Source organism: Cyprinodon tularosa, unplaced genomic scaffold, assembly GCF_016077235.1.
Source record: "Cyprinodon tularosa strain WSP-4 unplaced genomic scaffold, ASM1607723v1 ctg278, whole genome shotgun sequence".
Lineage (NCBI taxonomy): Eukaryota > Metazoa > Chordata > Actinopteri > Cyprinodontiformes > Cyprinodontidae > Cyprinodon > Cyprinodon tularosa.
This window is the reverse complement of record NW_024038983.1, coordinates 700,397-719,899: the sequence shown is the minus strand read 5'-3', so window position 1 is coordinate 719,899 and position 19,503 is coordinate 700,397. Positions and strand designations below refer to the sequence as shown.

The 19,503-nt window shown below is 36.8% G+C and overlaps 1 protein-coding gene across 2 annotated transcripts in view; it reads right to left on the bottom strand.

Annotated features, from left to right (window-relative positions):
- The window catches only part of si:ch73-63e15.2 (protein strawberry notch homolog 2), a 99,143-nt gene extending 88,895 nt beyond the window's left edge, over positions 1-10,248 (bottom strand). For both annotated transcript variants that reach the window (XM_038290282.1, XM_038290283.1), the window contains exon 1: positions 10,079-10,248. The gene's annotated coding sequence lies outside the window, so the exon portion shown is untranslated. The remainder of the gene's footprint in view (positions 1-10,078) is intronic.
- Positions 10,249-19,503: the final 9,255 nt, after the last annotated feature.

The following is a 19,503-nucleotide window of genomic DNA, read 5'->3' as shown; positions in this document are numbered from 1 at the left end:
CACCTCAATCAATTTGACCCCAATCCACCTCTGCTGACACCAGCTGGGGCTGCTTCCTGATCCTTGGGGCCAGAGCTTAAGAGACTCTGACAACGTACAATCCCAATTTCTTAAATAGTCTTTTCTGACACAGCTCCTGTTCATGTCCCATCCTCAGTGGCTGAAGGTTGGTTGATTTTATGAATTCATCCTTCTAATTTATTAACTCGTATTCTCTGATAAGGCACACTACATTGGGAGCAGATGAAACTCCAGTTTGAAGCAAATTGTGTAAAGCATGTGTGATTCAGGTCATCTTTCAAGACAAGCTTTGTTAGAGCTGTTTTTAGAGTAGTTTAGGGCTGAAAAAATCAGATTAATCGATTTTTGAAATAATCATCAACTCACTTAGTAATAGAATAATCATTAGCTTGAGACTCTAAAACATGCCTTTAGCTGAAAGCGACTCAAAGCAGTAATTATATAAAAATTGTAATTGTAAAAAATTGTCTTTTCATCCGATTATTAATCGATTTAACTAAAATAAGAAATGATCATACAATTTGCAAAATAGTCATTAGTTGCACCCCTACAAAATTTTGTCAGATGACATCGAAATGATCAAAATGCTGCAAGTGAGTGCATAGCGTGTCCACAATAAAACATGGCAGTTACAACATCATGCAGGTGGATGTAGGGAAAGGGAAGCGGGTGAAAGTTCATGGGAAGGTGAATGGAGATTAAAGCAGGGCAATACTACAAGAACACCTGTTACAGGTTGCATAAGTCTGTTTACCTCCAAGCAGGACAGGAACCCTAAACATAGAGCCAGAGTGACAACGACTGCAATTAAAAACAATCACTCTATACACAAACTGCTTTCCATTAATCTGTTATATAAACTCTTAATAGAAAGGAATGTGTGTAACAGGACTAAATCAAGAAAACCTGAAAGGGTGCTTTTAACTTTATTCATATCATTATAGGGTTAATTAGCAAAGATGTGTATTACAGCAAGCACAATCTGTATATGACAGTTTCTGACAATCATGACAGTCATCCAGGATCACAAAGAACAGAGGATCTAAACAAAAAAAAAAAAAAAACTGAGATGCACTGCAGCAACTTGATGACACTGATTTTAGAGATAATACCCCTACTTCAAGTTCCACCACAATAAGCAAGCATAAATAGATCAAAGAGTGAACAGATCAAAGAACAACCAATCTACTCAGCTGCCTCTTTGCTCTGTTGTCCTCCATGGTCTCGTTTTCTCAGAACCAAAGGACAAGAACAGCTAGGTTTATGTGGCTTTTTGCTTCCCTCCGTAGGTTCGACGTGATGGGTTAGAACACGACTGGATGATTTACCGACAATAAGCAAGCTTGCTTTGGCTGCATCTGAAAACAACTAGTACGTAATAGATTTCAGCAAAGAATGACAGCAATATTAGTTGTATCTCTTATCGCTTTAGAAAATATTACATTTAAATATTGCAACTTCAAAATTCTGCAGAAGGCAGAATATAACACATAGGGAAAATAAAGAGTTGCATGTTTATATTAGAGCTTCAGCATCAAAAGGGCATCACATATTCACAGTTAAAGGGCATTTCAGCTCTTAATAGAGAAAACAAAATGTTTCTCTTTCTTGTGGTCAGGCTTACTTTCGGATGCTTCCCACCCTTTGGTATAAACTACTCATAGTGGCCCTTTCGATTCTCACATGGACCATCTCCTTCTCCGTTTATGTCACACTCCCACGCCTTCAACTCAATTTTTCATTGCACGCCACATATCTCACTGATATTGTGTGCCGAATCTTCTGCTTTCCTGTGATGGCTTGCTTTGTGTTATTTTTGTGTGTAAATTTCCACCACATGGTTTCCATTGCTTTTCTTTCCAAACTGCAAGAGAGACTGTCAAAAAAATTGCAACTTTTTCCTCAGATCCATTGAAACAACAGAGCAACGCAGAGCTAAATGATTAGGACTGTCGAACTATCGCAGGAGTCTTTCTGCTAAAATAAATGGATGACTAAATTCCAGTAAAATGCTTTCTATTTATACTGAGACAGACACTCTGACTGACCTCACTCCTCTGGCAGGCGTGAGAACAGTGGGCCACGTGCACAGCAGCAGGGAAGCCGTCTCTGTCTGTCTGTGCCACCGTGCTCTGCAGCCAAGTTCAGCTTGGTTCACAGCTTCTTCTCAGGCAGATTAAAAGACACCGCAATCACACTTTCGAGCAGAACCATCCCCAACAGATAAATAGAAACGTCCTCTAGACAATTTTAGGATAAAAGTAACACAGAACTCAAATTAAAGTGCATGTTGTAGCGCTTATAACAACAGCAGTGGAGCTATTAGAAGGTCTTTTTTAGGAACAAAGGTTCTACATGGGTAAATGGAACAATAAGGGAGAAAGTAAAGATCACCTGGATGCCTTTAGCTGGCAGAGCAACCCACCTTTAGCAGTAACAATACCAAACTTGGAAAAAATTGTACACATTTTGGATTTAAGATAAAAAAAACTTTTTTGTCTGTTAATATTCTCTATCCAGTAGTACATTAGTGGAAAAGTTTGAGTTTCACCTGGTTTAGTTTCATAAAAAGTTCTTCTCTATAAAACCTTTAGTTATCCAATTATTGATCGAAAAAATTATCCACAGATTAATCGATTTGCAAAATCATCATTAGTTGCAGCCCTACCTTGATGCTGTTCAAAGCAAAAGCAGCGGTTTTATCTGAAGTTTCTAAAGAGTTTTAGTTCTGGAGACATTTCAGGTGAAGCATGTTTATCATGTTTGAAGATTTGTTTAGCAAAGCATGGTGGCTGTGAAGAGCATAGATGAATTCAGATGATAACAGCAGAGCTGCTCAAACTCAGACCTGCTGCTGGTCAAACTGCTCGCACACTACGGTTAGGCTGGTTGATGGCGTTCTTTTGATGCAGATTTAACTGATGATCTTGTTGGGCCTCCTAGCACACCAGCTGATTATAGCATACCTCCACAGCTATAACATGGATTTAAATTAATTAGTGCCATGTCAAACACTAAATAAGGATTTGAAATGGATTAATCTGATGTAGCCTATATTTATGGATATTTTTACCTCGGAAATGTCTTAATTTGCATCTGCTTTCCACATTATTGCCTCTGAAAACATATTTGTGATTGGTTAAAAAAAAGCAAAAAGAATAAATAAACTGTCTTCATCTAAATAGCTAACTATATGTAGAAACAACGCTCTTTTTTTCTGATAAACAGTTATAAATACGGGAGCACAATGTTAACAACAAAGAAACCCAAACAATACGAAACATCTGTCATAAGACAATATTAAGGAATCAAAAAATAATTACTTTTACTTGAATATTACTTATGAATTGATGCACATTGTGATGCAAAACTAATAAATACAAGTACAACTGGTATGTGAGCATAACAAATAAGTTACACACACATAACAGTCCAGCTGTTTAGATGTGCTGCAGTGTAATTATCAATACAGGATAAAGCAACAGAGAGAGAAATCAACAACCAATAATTCTTTAATGTCGCACAGCATTATTTCAGAAAGATTTTTTATGAATTATGTAGTCTCCTTATTTTCTGAACTTTAAAATGCATCATCAGTAATAATAAAAACAACACAATACTCCTTCCTACTTAAACTGCATTCTCCTTTGCATTAAGCTCAACCATGATGGTTTGCAGCATTTTTTTCCCACTGATTCAGTTATGACTAATCTTCCCAGTAATCCCACTTTCAGCGCATACTTTAAGAATTAATAACATCAGTTATTTCCTGGGATCTTGCTTAAAAAAACAATGACAGCCAAGAAGAAAACCGTTAAGTGAGGAGCCTGAGGACCAAAGGTGGGTTCAGATAAAGGTATAAGTTTTTAGTTTGGCACATCTGGATACAGCTGATGAAGAATCTCGTTTTGCAGCTAGACGTACACCGCCGTCTACCCAAAAGCTTCTGTGTAGCTGTTTATCTCTGAAAAAGCAGCTAAAGTTATTCTGATTAGATTGTCCAGTGCTCTTTTTATTCGAAAAAGAAATCAGTCTCGGACTAGGCCTTCCGTAACTGAATTTGAATCTCTCTAGGATTAGATCAATCTGATTATATCACTCTGTAAACAAACTGGATTTGTTTGCTTTGTAAAGTACCTTGAGATTGCATTTATTTTGCATTGTCGCTTTATAAATAAACCTAAATGAATACAATTCTACTGAAGGCAATCGTGCTATGAGAACAAGTGACTTTAAAAGGCAAAATGCAAAAATAAATGTATAGATAATACATTTTAAACATATTTTATTCAATGATGAAATATGATGATGATACTAAGGCTGAAACAATAACAAGATTAATTGATTACTTAAATATTCATCAACTAATTTAGTACTTAATCCTTAATTGGAGTATAGAGACTGAAAAACATGCCTTTAGCTGATAGAGCGACCCACTTAGATCGGTAATTATATCAAGATTGTGAACAAATATATACATATTTTGTATTCAAGATAAAAAAAAATCTTTCCATCTGTCAATATATACTCTATCCAAAACAAGTGGAAAAGATTTAGTTTCACTTGGTTTAATGTCGTAAAAAAAATCTTTAAGGAACCTTTGACTATCCGATTATTAATTGATTTATCAGAAAAATAATTAGATTAATCGATTAGCAAAATAATCGTTGCAGCCCTAGATCATAGATTACATACTACTTTGTAACCATAACACTTTCACCATCTACTTTAACTATGCCTTTTAAACACCTTTGCTTTGTAAACGCTAGGTATATCCGACTGAAGTTCAGGTGAACTCACTTGAAGATATCCTAATTAACATCTGAAAGTCTTCAAGTAAGTTCATATCCATTAGAGTTTATCACATTGACTCAGTTATGAGGCTAAGCTGAGAAATGAAACAATGACCAGCCCCCGTATTCCTTTATCTATCCATACAAAGACTAATAATTCACTCCCATTTCCTTCCTGGATAAGCTCTATTTCAAAATTACTGCTTTTTCCTGTAACAAATCCGACACATTTCCCTCACCAGACTGGAGTACACAGCAGTGAGGTATTTCACAGCAGTTCACAGCGAAGGGGAGACCTCCATGTAGCATCCACTTCCTGCTTTGAAAAGTGGTAAATACTGTCCAGTTGTTTCATGCATTTCTAAAATATCTAATACATAATGCATAAGCCATTACCCAATGAAGGTTAAAATCCCAGGAATCAGGGACTAAATCAAAGATATGACCCAGTCCCCTTTCTCCACTTCAGATTTTTCAGGCTTACTCGAATCTACTCATGGGCTATAAATAAGATTTATTACAGGCATCGGTTGAAGAGGGGGGCAAAAAAAGCAAACGAAGACATGGGGAGAAAGAGAATAAGGTCTAAATCTCAAACAGCAAAGGGCATAAATGAAAGCTAACCCCCAAAATGAGCAACGTGTATCTAAGTGATAGCTGTATCAATTTAATTTAAAAACCCTAAATATTGTGACACATTACTGAAAAATGCAGGAGAAATTTGCATTTACTGTTCACATATTCCCTGTGTAACATTCCTAACGTTTACAAACACAGTAAACAGCACACAACACATCTTGTGCTCTGTGACCCTTGAGGTCCCTGCATGCCGAAAAGCCATCAACAATTTCATTGGAAAAAATTAGCAATGCAGGATAAGCCCACACATTAACACGCACTGCACACTCTTTTAGCCGTACTAATATTCCTCTGTACAGAAAAGACCTGAGGGGGAAAAAATAAATAAAAAAGTTTTACAACCCATTTATCAGCCTGTCACTGGGATTGCGCAAAAACCAAGCGAGCCAAATTTAATGCAGTGTTTCCCATTAATGGGAAATGACGCCACAATCTCATTTGGGCCCGCCACAGTCTGATATAAACACAGAGAGAGAGAAAGCAACAACAACAAAAAGATCTGTTAGTTTATCAGATCATCCTGCAGCTGTACTTTCATACCGCCCGTAACCCAGCGCCATAGAGAGACAAATTGTTTACGGCCATAACCAAGTGATAGGAAGAATGTGGCCACACTCATAGATGGTCAGTGGCGGTTCTACACCCCGAGAGGGACTCACTCCAACTACGATTTTTTTTCCGAAAGCGCGCGTCCCGCCCTCCTTTATAAAAATGCCGCCCCGGCTGCCCGGCTCGCCAACTCAGCGACTTTGTCACTATATTTAGCGACTTTTCAGACCCCTCCAGCTACTCTTTTCCAAAAAAGCAACTAGTGACAAAATCTAGTGACTTTTCTGGTGTCATTGGTGTCTTTAAGAGACTCATGAAAGCACGTATCGTTCTTACCCTTGTCCTCCAGCGGTAGGTGCTGCGGTGGAAGGGCCTCCACCATCCCAACCCCGTTCTACCGCTTCTGCAGAGTCCCTCTCAGCGCTGCAGTCAGAGCCACAGCATGTTTACCCTCAGGGAACGAGCGGGATGTAAGTGTAAAATGTAAATGTAAAATGTCTAAAATAAATAAATAATTTTTAAATGTTTTATCTTAAATAACAGCAGTTTGTGCCTTCAACTCGTTGCCTATATGAAGACGTTACTTGGATATAACAAAACCGAATCTCTTCAGAACAGCTCCCAATGACACAAAACTCATATGGGTGAGGAGAACATGATGTAATAATGTAAAATCAAGGGCCCAATGTAAAAAAAAAAAAAAAATGGCATTACCCTTCAAGTGGGATACACCATGCTTAAGAATGTGCAAACCCCCGAGGGTCAGTGACTCTCCCACCACAGTCTCCTAAAATCCTGTATCACTGTAATGAAACTTGCTGGAGAGGAAAAATATGATGAGGAAGAAACCATCGCACTTCAGCGTTGCTCCAGATCACTTTCATTAAAGCTGAAAAGCAGAGCATTGGCCTGGAGGAGGAAAATGATGCTATGAGTTCCTATCGGGTTGCTCATACAACTCCATCAGTTTCACATATGTATGCAATAACCTTGGCTTGTCAGTAAGGAACTTGAAATTATCTGCAATAACAAGTAAATATATATTAAAGGAAGTGCATCTGGGGGGTTTTCCCTGCTGCATAATTAGTTATGAACATTATAATAGGCTACAGTTGTACACTTATTAAAGTAAAAGGGGGGGGGGGGGGGGGGGGGGGGGCAGATCTGACTGCAAGAAAGATTTCACAACAAATAAGACAAAAGCCACTAACTGTTGCAAGGGGATTAGGAAACGTGTGTAAAATTGAGAGAGGAACCTAGCGTGTCTGCATTTCACAGCAAGGGGGAATGACATAATTAGAAAAATAGCCAGCCACCATGGCAACCTGCTGTGTCAAGGCTTGCAAGAGGCTTTGGCTAGCTTTTTCCTGCAGGCAAAGAACACAGTGGAAACCAACGAGTGAAAATTACAGGAAAGGAAAAAAATACACTGGAGGGGATTTCTCTAGGACAGCTATTAGCATTTAGTGCAAGCAAACCGATCAGCTTTCCAAACCTCCACTGATTTCATTATATGTTCTTCATACATACATGCCATTTTCGGTTTGTTCAACCTGAAATGACTCATTTAATCATTCAAAACATTATAGAACACATTAATTAACTGAAAAATGTTGCATAGTATGCCTTTAACTTGGGCTATAAATCAGTTATTTATAGTTAGTTTATGGGAATATTGCTTTTTTGTGTTTGAAACAGACTTAATGTACAAAAAATGGAGTAAACAAACCCTGCCTTTTCTATATTTTTAACGACGAGAGCTTATTCTGCAATATTTGCCTCGTCAACCCTCGACGAGAGTTTTTTTACTGCAAAATATTTGTCTTGTCAACCCTCAAACTCCTTAATTACCAACTGTATTTTAAAAAACACTGTGGGCTTCAAAACTCAAGGTCAGTTTGCTGTTTCTAATCCATACTTTCTTGTTGCAGCTCCGTTTGTTGTCATTTCATACCTTCCCACTTCCATTTCAATTACAAACCTGCAATAAAATGATGAATTTAAAAGTTTTTCTGATGTATTAAAATACTAAAATCTTACAGCTAATTAAACTGGGTAGCAAAGTTTTGAAATGTACGCCTTTGATTTTGTCTTAGATCCCTTTTTGGCTCAGTTGACTAATAAAAAATGACAGATTTTGACCACTGAACCACATAAAAGAACCCTGAATGACCTCCTGCTGGTAGCTATATATATTATTTGAGTTATAAACATACAATTCCTTACAATAGTTGGGATCAAAGCAGGTCCAAAACTTCCCAGTTACTGCTAAACATCCTGTGACATACAATTCCCTTGCAAATCCCAAAAAGTTAGGTGATAAATCAAAAATGTAAGGATGAAAGATGGCTTTAAGTGACTTTACACGAGTTATTGGTTAAAGTCTGTTAGTTTCCGGACCTTGCCTGTTAAAAATTTCTCCCCCTTGATGAGTGGCGGCCTAGTAGTTAGGGCATTGCGTTTGGAATACAGAGGTTCTGAGTTCAAGCCCCACACCCACAGACTGCGATCACCGGAAAACAAAAATAATGCAACCGCTTTTGGCATTTACTTAATCATATTTAGTTACTTTAACACAATTGTTTTATGTCCTACCCTACTAACATGAAACAATTGTATTCAAATAACTAAATATGATTACCGGTAACTAAATGCCAAAAACGGTTGCACAATTTTTTTCAGTGAACTCTGGGTTCCTGAGCAAATACCTCTAACCTCACACTGCTCCCTGAGCACCATGCAATGGCTGCCAGTGGATGCAATCCATCCAAGGGGATGGATTAAATGCGGAGAGTTCATTTTGTTGCTCTGTACTTCTGAAAGTGTAATGACAATAAAAGCTGGATTTTTTTTCTCTCCAAACATTAAGATTTGTTTTCCTTCTGGGCAAAGTAAAAGTCTTTATTTTTTCATCCAGCTGACCAGCAGTGTGTAGCAAAAACTGGGAGTGAGGGAGGTTTTATTAAAAGAACATTATTCCTTAAGCTGAACAAAAAAAAAAAACGTGGTTTTAAAATATACCCTATGTAAAATCGTAGTAGGCACCTTTGAATGTGTATCCAACCTGGCTGCACACTTTATTCACCAGGTTTCTTCTTTAAAAAATAACGACCTTTAGCCAGTAGCTTTAAGAGAAGCTCTACCTGCTCTGCTTTCTGAGAGCGACCAGTTTCCAACGTCATCTGTTCCTGGTAGTAGCTATCTACTATCTGCTGCTGCTAAAGTTGTGAAGTCCAAACTTAATACAGATTATTTAGATGTTTCCGTTTAACATGGTGTAAAACCGAGATGCACTTTCCACCAAATAAAGTGTAAAGGTCCTCCAGAGAGTACAAAGCACAAAGGAGAGCAGCCACAGCTCTACGTACAGTGGTACACAGCTACTACTGCTGTTAGCTTTAGACGGTGAAAGATGCATTTACGGGCTCTTCTAAAGCTACAGAGGAGTTTTATAAACAGCCACAGATTAAACTATTGGTTTTCTCGAACAATAGTCGAGGATGACAAAATGTAAGGATATCCTTTATCATTTTGCTGCTATAATTTGTACTTTTTATGAGGTAAATAATAAGGATGGCTAGGTTAGCATCTCTCATAGCCTTTTTTCAGACTTGGGTATGTTTGTTTTGGAAACTCATTTGTTCCGTCCCATTAGTATTTATGGTCATTTGGACATTTTAAAGACAGCTAAATAATAATCAATGTTTGACTTTAGTGTAAGATTAAAATAAAAATAGTTGTAGAGTTTAAACGTGAAACCAAAATATGTTTTTGACAGCAACCAATATATGCTGGTATCTGTTAACAGAACCAAATTATCACGAGGTGTAAAACTATTATTCATAATGACTAATATCCCTAAAATTGCACATAAGCCATTCATTACATAGGGTCAACCTTCGCTAAAGTAGGTAATTAACCTACAGTGTAATAACGCTGAACTATAACAACGGCTTTATAACCGGGGTGTCCCGTCATGGAAAACGTGCGCACCTAGGAGAGGCAGCCTAAAATACGTCTCGTTATAAAGCCGATGTGTCGCTGGTCTTTGAACAATATCCTCGACTAAGACTTACCATGAGCGGGCTATATGCAGTCAGTCTTTACCACGAAGACACCGGCCTTGATTCTGTACAATCACTCGCGTCAAAGTAGCTTAAACTGGGATATTTATCCAAGTTAGTCTTCGTAGTTGTTTTCCTTACTTCCTGATTGAGACGCTGCCATTTTGAATAGAGAAGAAACGTTTCCGCCGCTGTCGTCACGCACAGAGCCGTTTGTTGATTAAGAGCAGAAGACAGACAGGCAAGAAATATTTAACAGAAGCAATGTTTTTAACATACCTGCTTAATTACTAATCATTATAAAGCTTGGAAAATAACTCAAACATAATGCAACACAGTAAACTATAGTAAACTGCAATTCCATTTAAATCAATTAATTTAAACTGATGTTTTAAACAAATGTATAAAGATGCAAAAAAAAAAAGCTAGATCTTTTTTTTTAATGATTATATATTTTGAGAAACTCGTAGTTAGACAAGCGTATGCTTGTGTTTTGCGTATTTTCACATTTCAGCATTTGACCAGGACTTTACAAGTGAGTTTAAATGAAACACAAACAGCATAATAATAATAATAATAAAAAAGACAATGTTAATGATAATTGTAATAATGCTTTTGATTTAAATGTACCTTTCAGGGAACTGGAAAGAACTCAACATACAGTAATATCAAACATTAGGATAAAAACTAGAGCTTACCATATAAATACAAGCGATAACCCTATAAGATCCTAATAAACCTACAAATAGATGATCAGATCAAATATAAGTAAAACATAAATTGAATAGCATTTAATATAAAGGGCAGCAAATACAAGTTCATATAATGAATAACAATATTGAATAGGGGATATTACAAAATGAGTGTTAAACAGAAAAATAAACAGCTGTCTTCTTTTAATGGGATTATTTTGTGAGGGATGTCCAGATTGTTTATTGATTATAAACTTTAAAAAAGTGGTTATAAACCTAAAATACACCTATATAGTACTATACTACTTGGTATCAGCTGTCTTAGGATTAACTACTGAGTACAATAAATCATATCAGGTTTTTTTTTATATGCTTTGTATGACTGTAACAATAAAAACATCTTTCAACAACAGCATAATTGAACTGGTGTATAAAGTATTTTGGGAGATAAGTCATTTTTCAATGGAGATATAATAAAATATTAAAAGCTGACCTAACATCTTCACCATCGATAGCAAATAAATCTATTGGTGTCTAATTATAAAGTGACTTTTCATCAAACACAATAAGAGAAGGATGCTAAGAGGAATAAATCAGAATGTTGTTGTAATGAATACAGCTTGATTTAAAGGTCATCAGTAACAGCAGCGATTTAGAGAGTAAACGACTGATATGATGAATTTAAATGGTTTATTTTAGGAATTCAGCTAATATTACCACCATAGTTTCTAGTTACTATCAACACTTGTTCACTAGGATAAACATTGGTTTATACAAGTGGCTTTGTATTAACAATAATAAAAGCTCAGAAACACACAAAGATACACATATAAGTAAAGTGATTGGGTACAGGAAAAACATTAAAACAGAATATTAGTATACATCTAAATCTAGGCTGTTGTATGCTGGGCCCCTGGCAGCGCAGTGCAATAATCATATCTATATAAATATAAATATCCATCTTTATAAATACCAATGTAAATACCCTGTGCAATAACCCTGTATTTACAATCCTACTATTTAAAAAAAAGGCTGTCGTGTGTAAACACACGGTATATACTGTATATATCCCATGCACCTTTTTCTTCCTTTGGATCCTTCTACTTCTCCTTTGACTATTTGAGCTGAAATAAATAGTACATTTCTCCACTGTGAGATCAATAAAAATCAATCAGTTAAATCCGGGGTGTCTACATGTGGCCCTGCTAATGATTTTATGAGGCTCTTTACTAGACTCCAACAATAGTAGAAGTCTGGTTTGCCAACCCGGGTAGCTAACGTAGATCATGTTTATAGAATGTTAAGGAGCTCTTTAACGGGCTATAACACATTTCAAAAAGAGATAAAAACCAAATAAAAAAGCGTTTTAATATAGAATTTAACACCAAGTACTGGGTTTATTGTTTTAACTTGATTGAATAGTAAAAAGGTTCAAACATCCAGTGACTTTAACTGAAAAGCAGAGTAAGTCCTTTTCATTGCCTAGCATACAGAAACAGAGTAATAAAACTGAACATTGCTTATTTTGTTTTTTTTAAAGCAAGCAAACCTTTTGATCTATAATGATTACAATGATTTATCGATAACTTTTCAACAGAAATCAGACTAATTTGTTTTTTGTGTATAGATATTACATGCATATTTTACTTTTTAGCCAGTAAAAATAAACAAACAAGCAGATAATGATAAAAAAAATTAATAAATATTAATTTGTGGAGTTTGTCTTTTAAGAAAAAAAAAAATCAATATAAATCAGGGGATTGTAATATTTTGGCTTTTGTTTTATGTATAAAGGAAGTGAGTTATCTATGCATTGTTTTCATGGTTCATCTTTTTTTTTTTCATTTCATTTTTTTTCTTATTGTTTTATTGCCTTCTGGTTATTTTAAACAGTCCATTTAATCCATCAACTTCCCTGCAGAAACACTTCTTTTTTTTTTTTTCAAACAAGGAGTAAAGGCTGGTATCTCTTCCCTTAAGCTCATTGTCTGATTTTAGAATTCATTACTCCATTTTGCAATATTAAACAACAGAGCTGGACGATCTCCAACGGTTTCCCGCAAACAAACACTGCCACCTCTTTCCTGGCATTACAATCTCCCCTTTTCCCAACAAAGGAGTATGATTGAAAGCAGAGGGTAGTGTTTCCACGCCGCTGGTAAATGACACTCGCATGTTTTGTAACGTCTGATGTTTGATCATGTGTCACATGTCAAATGTCCACAAGGCGATGTTTGATTAAACATGACGAAGAATAAATGCAAATAAATGGTCTGGTAAATAGCCTGCATATTAAATACAATATTAAATAAACATTTATACACCTTTATAAAACACACCTGTAATCAAAAGTTTGGACTTCTTTAAAACCATAAGTATTTCTTTGCGTCGGAACTGAGCGGATGTGTCTTTTTAAAATATTTAGCGCACCCTGCTGGAGAATCAGTGCTAGTACTCTGCTTTTTGTCTGCTCGATTTTAGATGGTTCTTACACAAAGGTTTAAAACAGAGAAACTTGAAACCAAACAGAACTTTCCTGAGTTTGCTTTCTTGTTATTAAGGATTTTTCTAAGTCATTGTGAGTGAGTTAGTAGCTCTAAATATCCACAGAGCAACACATACCCCAAAGACAGTTAAACTGTCTCAGTTTACACAAAAAAAAGAAAAGTCTGCAGAACTAAAAATTTTAAGGCAAAAAAACTTCAGCCAAATTTTAAGTTAAGGACTTTACCTTAACTTTAACTTGATCCTTTAAGTTTTGCTTTTATGTTTACCAAACTTCAAATTCTATATTATTGTAACTTCAAAGCAAATTTTTCCCAACATAGGTGATGATTCCGTAAAAGTAAAAAAAAATCCACTGGACTTGGTTTCCAAGATTTGAAGACGTTTCGCTACTGTACTGGTATATTCTTTTTTACTCACACCACCCACTGGAACATAAACTCTCAGTCATCAGAACCTTTCAACAAAGATGCTCTCCAAAGATGCTCTCCAAAACTGTGGATATCCAAACTGGGCATTTATCAAATCAGAAAGGAAATAGAAAAAAAAACACGTAGCAGAAGATAGTGGTGAGAAAATTAAACGCAAAAACATCACAATCCCTTATGTTGCTGGAGTGTCTGGAAAAACTCATGAGGATTTTCTCCAAACACAAAATCCCAGTAGATTTCAAGCCAAAGAAAACCCTTAAACAGAGGCTAGTGCATCCTAAAGATAAAACCCCCAGACCGAATATAAGCGGAGTGGTATATGCTGTTCAGTGCAGCGAGGAATGCTCTGGTCTTTATATTGGAGAAACCAAACAACCTCTCCACAGATGCATGGCCCAACACAGAAGAGCGGCCTCCTCTGGACAAGACTCCGCAGTACACCTACACCTTGTGGACAAAGGACATTCTTTTAAGGACCAGAATGTTCACATTATGGATAAAGAAAATAGGTGGTTTGAGAGGGGCGTGAAGGAAGCCATCTATGTTAAGAGAGAAAAAACAACTTTAAACAGAGGTGGTGGACTCAGATTCCAGCTTCCAAAAACTTACAATCCAATTATAGAGATGATACCTTCCAGATATCACCACACCCCCCACCCCATCACAGAGGAACAAAGTACCTCCCCGCTCCAGCCGGTGAACAATACCTCCTTAATGACCGACCCTTAACAATCATAGACAGGTTTCAGGTATTACAGGAGACAATCCCCCCCCCTTTAACGACAATACCGCCCTTTAACAGCGATCTTCAGAATCATAGACAGGTTTCAGGTATTACAGGCTAACAATGGAACCAAACAACCCACTCATCGGTTTGCATTTGCATGTCTATATATAGACTCAAACTCATTGCAGATCCAGACATTTGAATTGAGAAAGCTTCCTGGAGAGGTAGCAAAACGTCTTCAAAATCTTGGAAACCAAGTTCAGTGGATTTTTTTGAACTTTTATGGAATGACTATGACCTAGATGGCTGAGAATCTTCATCGGCATAGGTGATGATTTAACTACAAACTTTTAAAGTTCTTACTTAAAACAAAACATACTTTTTATTCAGAGCTTATTATGCCTTAGTAGGGAAATTTATCCTTTATATTTTTACCAAACCGTTTTTTTCCCCTTTTTGTTTTTGAAAAAAAAAGGGTTTTGAACCTCAGCTTTTACAGTTGCTCCAAGTAGCAAATGTTGTGCTTCCTAAGCACCAGGCGATTCCATGGTGTCTCCAATTCCTGATTAATGGTAACTTAACTATAGCTCAGTTTAAAATTAAAGAATTAAATAAGGCTTCATTGTCATTGTACATAAAATGCAATGATATTTCGATTGGCAGTACATTGTTAGCACCAATTTATACTGTTGAAATTGAACAAGTTATGACCATTGAGACTTGAACTCCAAAGCCAACTCCAGAAACAGTCTTTCTTGCATTTCACAACAAAAGCATACAAATTAGCTAATCTTTTGCATTTTTTAAATAAACAACTTAAAGCTATAAATACTGGCAACTCACTTGATAAAGTGAAAGATTGTAACTAACTTGATTTTCTTAACTGACTTAAATTATTGATCCAGGATTTAACCCTTAGCTTTCAAGGTGCAAGCAACAAAAATTTTGCTTTTCAGCTCAAAAAGGGAAGTTTGTTTTTTGTTTTTTTTTTACAGTGAACAGTTTGAACTTTGCTTGCAGAAAGTGCCCTAAAAGTTTAGGAGCACTTCAGCTACAAGATATAAAAGCAGCTGCTTTTGTGACTCTGTGAAACACTGATTATTTTTTACCACTGTATCATTAGTAGGTGGGAAACATTGAATGAATGAATGCAAGGAATTTATTTCAGACAATTAACAAATAATAAAAATAATATTAGATAAACCAATTTCAGAAATTATTGTACATGTACCACACAAAAAAGCATTTGGTTGCAGGTTGAACATTAAATAAAATATAATTTTCAGTTCCAAATAAATTTATTTCATTTGAACATTAACAGAAGCTAATAAAAATAAACAAAAATGTTCCACTTAATAAACCTGTCAGTATATGTAGCCTGAGATATGACATGGATTATTGATTTTTGATAATTTATTCATGTAAATTGTCTGAAAGGGGTATGAAGTAAAACTTATTTTACACACCCCACGTGTTCAAGGAAAGGTGGACATTCTGTCCTTAAAATTGAGTTCAAGAGATACCACATAAAAAAAAATAAAAAACAAAACACACACAACTGTAAAAATGAGACTTTGACAATAACTGGCTTGAGTTTTTCCCCGTGCGTAGATGACTGGTTGTGTCAGAGGCCCCTAACTGGGGTAGACCTTCCACCAACATGTAGTTTGGGAAGAAGAACAATTGGGTGATGCTTTGGGAATTTTGCCAAGCAAGCTGATGTCTCATCAACATAGGTATTGGCAAAGATACATTTTCCTTTTATGTAAACACTATTCCCTATATGCTGCGGTCATTAAAGATGGTTTCGGATCAGATGGAGAAGCATAACAAGAAGCTGACCTGGGATTTAGATCGTTCAAATCTTAAGTCAGTCGAGCAACTATAAGGATGTCCAGGACAAACAACTGGGCCCTACTGCACATTCTCCTGAACTTATTTTTGTGAAGGATCTTTGTGAATCTTTGAAAAGACACGCCCTATCCACTTTAAAAGAAAAAATGCACATGCACAACCCTATACCTGCTCCTGAGAGGGAACTCCTTACGTAAACATATCATCGGAATGATTGAGGACCACTTATTTTGATGATCCATCCGGAAAAAGAACATCCTCCGCTATACCTTTAAAGCAGGGATGTCAAAGTCAAATATAACCAGGGCCAAAAAAACAAATTTGATACAAGTCTTGGGCCGGCCTGGTTAAATGTTTATTAAAACATATTGAAATGAATTGAATTGAGAATTCATGGGCTGCTTCCTCCAAGGACATGGTCTACCTAGACTGGATCCTCCGAAGTCGGTGAAAATAAGGAGACTGGAAGAGTTTTGGCTGTGAATTCCAGCAGGTCTACCCTTCGTCTGGTTTTACCGCTGTAGGCTATGTTGCTTAGCAACCATGACAGTTGACACACAAAGCAGGAAAAAAATGAATACCAAAGTTTTCAAAACTGTTTGTTTATTTATTTATTTTTTATTGAGTGGAATAAAGGTGCCAACAACCGGGAGCATGAACAAATTAAATCAAATGTAATGATAGGAACCTTAGTCAGTTAAATAACATGCTGCTGTCATTTTGCACATCTCTGGTGTTGCTGCTATTTTTAAATATCCATTACTGTAAAAATGTTCAAAGCTGGATATTGATTATTTATTCACCAGGTGCACAGTTTTATATTGTTAAAACACTTTACAGTATTTTATTGTTTATATTTTCACTCTTCCCTTTTTATGTTATTCTACGTTTACTACATTTTTCTAAGATCCTCATTTGTGTGACCATTTTCAATAATCTTTCTGCTGCTGTAAATTTGCCCATTGTGGGACAATAAAGGGATTTTCTATTCTATAAAAAGGGTAGAAAGATATAAATCAATCTAAACAATGTATGTATAAAAAAATATATCTGCGAAATCTCTAATATCCAACAACAAAAAATACTTTGTTAAGTTTATTGTGCTAAACGGCAATAAAAAACTAAAAACCCTATCAGATTTATAGTCCTCACACTGCAGATATATTAGAATCTGTCCTTAAATTCCAGCCAAACCTATTTACACAGTAACAGATAAAAACATTTAGATAAACCAAACAATACTGCCACATATCTGACTCAATAACCATTAAAATAACCATTTTCATTCATTTCAGATGAAACTATTCACATACTTGGATTATATTAAACTGAACTCTCAATATTCACCACTGTCTGTGCCAAGTAACCTTTCCTCTAATCACGGAGCCGCCGGCTTGCTTGGTCTTGCAATGAATCCTGAGAAAACCAAGTTGTTTTTAATTTTGTTCATAATCTAAACCTGTTATGTTATCAATATGAAAAATTAGATCCCGCTGTGTACTTGTTATAGCACTGTGTTGGAAACAATGGTGCTTTAGATTTTGAAATAAAGATTTCTTCACAACAATTGCTCATATCCTCCTAATCTTTCATATTGGGCATGTGGGAATGTTCGTATCGATTGTGAAAATTGAAGTGTTTAGCTTTATTGAGATAATTGAAGTTAAAGATGCTATTATTGGAGGCCAAAAATTTCAGGAATTTTCCAAATAAGTTTGAACCACTGCTCCAATCCGGCCAATATTTTAGGGATTGAATATTTGTAGGACCCTCCATAGATCTACCAAGTTTGAAGTGTGTGGCTTTATTACTTTTAGAAATAATTGGAGTCAAAGATGCTATTAGAGGCTAAAATTTCCATTTTTTTCATGTATTACCCAACTTTAAATGACGATTACTCAATAACTGCAGGATGCCCGCTTGTGGAACGTTTTTTTTTAAGAAGATGAACCATTTTACTTCATAACAATAATAATAAAAAGTATTACCCAAGATGCTGGAACGGAACTCACTTTATAGCCACTTTCTGAGAGCTAGCCTATGGCCTAGAGGATACATCGGACCTGTCCTTCAAATCGGGCTAAGAGAAGGACGCATTTTAAGGTCGCAAAACGAAAAGGGTCTTGGAACCCGACCAGACCTCGGCGCCGCGCTATCACGTAATCGTCCTTCGAATCTGGCCTTCTGAAGACACAGCCCATGAATTCGAACAGGGCCCAGGTGTCAGCAGAGGCTGACTGAAGCCAGAATAAAAGGAGCTTGGATGGAGGGAGGAGCAGAGCTGATCCTGCAGGTAAGAGACAGACAGGCTGCTGAGCGACGGCCAGGTGGGATCCACATGCCAGGCACAGAATACCGGGAGGTGAACAGATGGCATAGTCTGGGCCAAGGTCCGCGCCTGGAAGTAGCGCTCCATCTCCATCAGAATATTGTGCAGATCCAACCAGCCCCTCGCTCAACAGCGTGTGCGTCTCTATCACCTGCAGGATCAGCTCTGCCCCTCCCTCCATCCAGGCTCCTTTTATTTTGGCTTCAATCAGCCTCTGCTGACACCTGCGCGCAGGAGTTGCTGAGCGCAGTTAGTGCACTCCGCCTTCTTAGACAACCGACTTCAGCCCAGCTTGGTTTGTTAAAGGAGGAAAAGCAAAAACCAAAACACTACAAACATGCATAGCCCAACATAAAAATTAAAATAAAAGAAAAACACAATCATGTTTCCCCCTGGGAATAGTACCTGCAACACAACTGCATCAACACTACATTCCCCACAATGCAATGGTAGCCTGCAAAGTCCCAGCAGCTCGCACAATGGGCTGTGGCCTGTGGGCCAGTTCTAATGGTAATCAAATATTATCCAGGGGGCTGTGGATAAACAATTGGCGGGCCGGAACCGGCCCGCTGGCCTTGAGTTTTACATATGTGTTTTAAAGGATTCAGTTCTAGATTTACCATTCACTGAGCACTGCAGACATGGAGCTATAGGGGTCAGAGGTTGCTTTATGGGACCAGGCATGTGGTGCAGAGTTAGAAAACAACACAGGGGGTAGCCCTTACTGCAGCATAGTATTGCGACTTGTTGGCCTTTTTTCTTTGTCCCTTCCATAATTGAATACTAACCTATAGTGCCACGAAATAATAACCGTTGTCAGGTTAACGAAATAAGGCTAAAAATATTGTTTTATCTTTTCTAGTGCATCTTTTTTAGCTTTTTATTTGGTGAAATCGCTA